The sequence below is a fragment of the Grammomys surdaster genome, unplaced genomic scaffold (genome assembly GCF_004785775.1).
Source record: "Grammomys surdaster isolate TR1022 unplaced genomic scaffold, NIH_TR_1.0 83123, whole genome shotgun sequence".
Classification (NCBI taxonomy): domain Eukaryota; kingdom Metazoa; phylum Chordata; class Mammalia; order Rodentia; family Muridae; genus Grammomys; species Grammomys surdaster.
Genome location: NW_021607207.1, coordinates 7,381 through 13,689, shown reverse-complemented (window position 1 = coordinate 13,689; position 6,309 = coordinate 7,381). Strand labels below are relative to the sequence as shown.

The following is a 6,309-nucleotide window of genomic DNA, read 5'->3' as shown; positions in this document are numbered from 1 at the left end:
TTAAGACCAATGATTGTTGCTTCCTGGTTTTTTGTTGTTGTTGTTGTTAGAAGTGGAATTATGCTTTTGCGGTTCTCTTCTTTTGAGTTTATTGTGAGATTAGTTTTTTGCTTTTTGTTGGCTGTAGTTTCCCACCTTGTGTTAATTTTTTTCTTTTATTATCTTCTATAGGGATGGATCGGTGGAAAAATAATTTTTGAGTTGGTTTTGTCATGGAAACTCCTGGTTTCTCTTTCTTTGGTTACTGAGAGCTTTGCTGGGTATTGTAGCCTGAGTTCGCATTTTTGTTCTCATAGAGTTTGAATGACATTTTCCCAAGGTTTTCTGACTTTTAGAGTCTTTATTGAGAAGTCTGGTGTAATTCTGAAGGGTCTTCCTAATATGTTACTTGACATTTTTCCCTTACCACTTTCAATATTCTTTCGTTATTTGTGCATTTGGTGTTTTAATTATTATGTGACAGTAGGAATTTTTTAATAGCCCCATCTGTTTGGTGTTCTGTAGGCTTCTTATATGTTTATGGGCATTCCTATTTTTTAGGTTGCAGAAGTTTTCTTCTATAATATTATTGAAGAAGTTTGCTGGCCCTTTGATCTAGGAATCTTTACTCTCTACCATACCTATGATTCTTAGGTTCAGTTTTTGCAGTGTGTCCTGTATTTCTTGAATGTTTGGAGTTAAGAGCATTTAGCTCTTTGTATTATCTATGACTGTTGTATCAATTTCTTCTGTGGTATCTTCAATTTTTAAGATTCTCTTTAGTCTCTTGTATTCTTTTGGTGATGATTGCATGTTTGACTTCTGATTTCTTTCTTATATTTTCCATCTCCAGTGTTGTCTGCCTTTGCCATTTCTTTAATATTTCTGCTTCCATTTTTAGATACTGGATGGTTTTGTTCAATTCCTTTACTTGTTTGATTGTGTTTTCCTGTATTTCTTTAAGAGACTTATACATTTCCTCTTTAAAGGCTTCTACTTATTTTCCTGTGCACTCCTGTATTTCATTTTTGTTCTTTTTAATTGGATATTTTATTTATTTACATTTCAGATGTTGTCCCCTTTCTCCATCCACCATTAAACACTCACATCCCATCCCTCCCCCTCCTTTTTGCTTTTATATAATTTTAATTACATGCAAGTATTAAGGTCATTTCTAGGTTGAGGAACTAGCAATGCAATAGATGCAAATAGTCAAGGAACAAGCAGGACAATAAACACAAATAGTCAAAGAACAAGCAAGGAAATAAAGTTTCATGATAATTCCTGTGATCACTATTTCTACGGGCCTATCAGGAAGACCAAAATATCTGAGCCTATATCCCTGTCCTAGCCCAAAGTCATTTTCATGTCTGAAGCCTACTTCCTTGTTCTAGCCTATGATTTAGATGCCTGCCTGGAATTACTTTTTTGTTGTAGCCTAGGATTTAGTCCTGCCTGAAATTGCTTCCTTGTTTTAGCCTAATGTCAGATGTCTGCCTGAAGCCCATTTCATTGTCCTTGGCCAATGTCAGATTCTTGCCAAGCAGCCCATTTCTTCGTCCTTGGCCAATGTCAGATTCTTGCCAAGCAAACCAAATGCTCTCCATATCTCCCCCTTTTTTTATTTCATAAACAAGACTGAGCCTGCCTTAGGTCATTCTGCCAAGAATGCTTTCCTTACCCATCGTGGAATATGCATTATCAAAAACAATGCACTTCTGCTTAGGTTAGTAAGTCTCTGTGCAGAATTTTACCTGTCCTTGGCTTGCCAGCCTGTTAAATTTACAACTCTGTCTAGGGGTTCATTTCCAGTTTAACATCATGTACTTTGGCTACCAACGTGTTGATGTTGTTAAAGACAAGCTTTAACGTAACAGGCAGGAATAAAAGTATTCCCAGGATAACAAGCACTAGCTAAATATGCCATTCTTGATGCTTGACACAAATTGGAATACTGACCTCAAGCCATGGATAATTTTATCAGCATTATCTGCAGCATCAAAGTTCAGCAGAGTAGCATTTTTAAAATTCTTAATCTCATTATGCAAAGTTAAAACATCCAGAGAGGTGTTAGAATTATGTCAAATGCCCTGCATGTGTCTTTAAACATCTTTTCTAAGTATAATGTCTATCATTGTAAATTTTAGAAGTAACACAAATCCATTGGTATTTGTCATGACACTCGAGATGGCTCCTTACTCTTAAATTCTGAACATCATTCCAATAATTTGAATAGTATAAAGAGCATCAATCCATTGTTCCAAATGCCTATCTAAATCCTCTTGTATACTCAACACATTAGTAACACTTTTTTTTTTTTGCTAAATGATCAACAAAAGTAGCTGTCTTAACATCTTGTGTCAAAGCAATTGCAGAAAGAGAGGTGCTAGCAAATAATGTAATTGATGCTGTTATACCAGCAATAATCAAGCCTACTACCCTTTTGCTTCTCCTTAAAGCCTAACTTACTTCTTTCAGTACTTGCAACCTTTTTTTCAGAAAACCAAGCTTCTGTAGTACTCAGGACAATAAGACCAAAACTGGTTAATATACCCCCATAATAGACATGCCAGGTTTCAACACACTAACACAATTAGAAAATGTACAATCAATGTAACTTATAATAAATAGAAGAAACAAAAGTAATTTTTTTCTTTGATATTTTATTTATTTACATTTCAGATGTCATCCCCTTTTCCCATTTCCCCTACCTAGAACCCCTCTATCCCATTTTCCCTCCTCCTTTTTGCTTTTATACCATTTAAATTACATGAAGTATTAAGGTCAGTTTTAGGTCAAGGGACTAGCAATACAATAGATGCAAATAGTCAAAGAACAAGCAAGACAATAAACATAAATAGTCACAGAACAAACAAGGCAATAATCAAAATTCTGTGAACACTCCTGTGATTTTAACTCGACAATTAAAACAGTCTTAACACATGCATGAACACTTTTTGAAATCCCGATCTTATGCCAACTTTATCTCTTGCTGAAATAACATAGTAGAGAACTTTAGCTACCTTCCAATTATGTCTCTGAAAATGTCCAGATCCAGCCTTCCAAATGAAGACTGTTAATTCAAATATGGGATTGATTTCTAGACTAGTACATGACTGAAACTGAATAATTGGTTACATTTAGGAAAAATATAAGTGTCATTATAACTTCTCTTTTTGATTCTCTGTCCCACAAGGTCTAAAAATTTGAGGCAAGGCAATTTGTCCCATCTGGGATATAGGGAAGCACAGGTGAGTCAGGAACATATGTCCAATACAGATTCCCAATTACCATTGTCAGGGCACTCAGCAAGCTCACAGGTCAGCATTATTCTTTGTCCCATCATCAGCATTTCTTACAAATCACTCTAGCATCCACTTTGCTCCTTTGGCATCCTTTGGCAACAATCACTAATCCTTACTATCTGTTAACATCCCTGGATCAATTCCCCAACAAAAAGACATAGACTAACAGACTGGATATGTAAACAGGACCCATTAAGGGTAAGAAAATTAACAGAATGAGATGATTCAAAAATATAAGACCATTTGGAATACCAAATACCAACCTCCCAATTAGACTAGAACCAAGCAAACCATGCAATCTCACAAGATGCTTGTTTGGGCAAACTCCTCGCAGGCCTTTTTTTAGAGCAAAGGGGCCCCTATGACCAAGGACCTCCTTACTCAGAGTTCAACAGCCAAAATCCAAATATAGGAGCATGGCCTGTGAACAGGTTGCCATCCAGGAACAACCTGAGAGGACAAGAACATCCCTTTCAATCTCAGGGACACAACATATAAAACCCAGAATAGCACTACCCATCATACTATCCAGCAACACCACCAAAGTGGTTAAATGGCTGTTGGACAGACGTAGTGAAATTAATGTATATACCCCAGATGAAGGACAAATTCTGAATACAGGTAAAATTAAAGGCTACACAGAAGTAGAGGGAGTTGGAGGCAGAGTCAGAACCCCTATAACTAGATCAATATTACAAGTATAAGAATTACAAGCTAGATTTTGCTCTGTGCAGTGCCCCAGAAAATATTATAGGACTGCCTACAATACATAAATTATTTCCAAAATTTTTAGGTTATAAGAGAATACCATTGATATTATTGGCTACAGTTAAAATTCCACAGATAGAATTACCTAAAATACCACTCTCCTTTACACCACAATATCCTATAAAAGGAGAGATGGAAGAAGTGAAGGACACCATGCAAACATTATTAAAAGAAGGTATTATAGAACCAACACAAAACTTGAATTATAATAGCCCCCATTTGGCCAATTAAAAAAACCTGAATTGCAAATGGAGATTTACAGTAGACTATAGGAACATAAACAAACTTTCAGAACAGATGCCTGGACAATTGCCTGATGTAGAAGATATATTTCTGTGAATTAGACAGGTGGCACCCAAATGGTTAGCCACAATAGATCTAACAGAAATGTTCTTTGTCATTCCCCTACACCACAACTCTAGGAAAATCACCACATTTTCATCAGAAGTAAAACAATATCAATTCACTAGAGTTCCATGAGGATACAAAAGCAGCCCAATTATAGCACATAATGCATTAAGATGGGCTTTAGATTTATTCCACACACTAGAAAAAGTAATAATAGCTTCATACATCGATGACCTTCTTCTGATATCAAATAATAAACAAATACTACATAAAACAGTACCAGACTTAATTACACACCTAACAAATGAAGGATGGACCATTAAGGACAAAGTAAAAACACCAGAGGCAGAAGAAGTTGAATTCCTCAGAGTACAATAGTCAACTAGAGGATCATCTGTTCCCCCAGAGGTAATTAACAAACTGAAAAATCTACCAAGATATCTGAATTAAACAGAAACCCAACATTTAATAGGTTTATTTGGGTATTGGAGACAACATATAACATACCTGCAATTGTTGCTCCAACCATTATATGCGTAGTGAAAAAAGCATCTGATTTCACCTGACAATCACCCCAGGAGGAAGCAGTAAAAATTATATTAGAATATGTATAACAGGTCAGTCAGACGCGGCAGTTGCGGAGTGACACTTGGAGCAGACCTGGCCTTATTGCTGGGAGCGTCCCAGCTGCAAGGATTATTAACGGGAGGGAACAGCAATAGGAGTACAGAAAGCCTCACATTGAAATCTGAAGGCAAGGATGGAGAGGAGGAAAGCCTGCAAACTGCCTTCAAGAAGTTAAGAGTGCATGCATCAGGGTCCATCATCTCTCTGTCTGTTGGAGAAGGCACAAGTGTCAGAGCATCAGTCAGAACAGCAGCAGATGATCCCAAACCGAAAACCATGTGTGCATCTAAAGACGGTTGGCATGGGTCTACAAGGAAGTCTTCACAAGGGGCAGTAAGAACTCAGCATCGTAGATGTTCTAAGTCTCCTGTTCTTCATCCTCCCAAGTTCATACATTGCAGTACAACATCGTCTCCTTCCAGCAGCCAGCTGAAGCACAGAAGCCAGACTGAGCCACCTGGGTGTGGACGGGAAATTTCAACACCCAAAGAGTTCAATGCAGGAGAAAACTTTACTTCTCTTGATATTAATCACACAGGAGCAGCCATCAAGCCTCTGAGAAGTTCAGTTCTGAGGCTGCCATCAGAGAGTAAAGCAGGAGAGCTCTCTGATGCTACCTACCCAAGTCTCTCAAGAAAGTCTTACGGCCAACGATCTCTCTGACTTTCGATCTGTTTCCAAGCTAAGCCAGGGCAAGCCGTGTGTGTGTGTGTGCGTGTGTGTGTGTGTGTGTGTGTGTGTGTGTGTGTGTGTGTGTGTGTGTGTAGGAAAGGAGTGCCAGTGTAAGAAGTGGCATGATATGGAAGTATATTCCTTTTCAGTTCTGCAGAATGTCCCTCCTTTGGGCCCAGAACGAAGATCACTTGAGGACTACTCTCAGTCACTGCATACCAGAACTCTGTCTGTCTCTCCTCGATCCTGTTCCGAGCAAGCTCGTGTCTATGTGTATGATGTGACCACTGAGGACCTAGCAGGCTACACGGAATATTACTTGTATATCCCTAAGAAAATGTCCCACATGGCAGAGTTGATGTACACCCGATAAAAAGAAGCTCATTCGTGTGCTTTAAACCAATGAAAAATTGTCAGAGGGTTAGTTAACGGCAGACCCAGTGGCCACTCTGTGAGAAGACATCTCTTTCTGCTCACTGTGCTTGCAATAAAAACTATTCTTGGCATCTCAGTTAATCTTCATTCTGTCAGTTTACTGAGTTCTTATGTACCTGTCAAGACAAGCAGGTCAAAGAAAATCTCTCCTAAAAATGTTCTGAGAGCTGAAGAC

The 6,309-nt window shown here is 38.1% G+C and overlaps 1 pseudogene; it reads left to right on the top strand.

Annotated features, from left to right (window-relative positions):
- Positions 1-5,006: 5,006 nt before the first annotated feature.
- Positions 5,007-6,072, top strand: LOC114635300 (annotated as a pseudogene).
- The last annotated feature ends 237 nt before the right edge of the window (positions 6,073-6,309 follow it).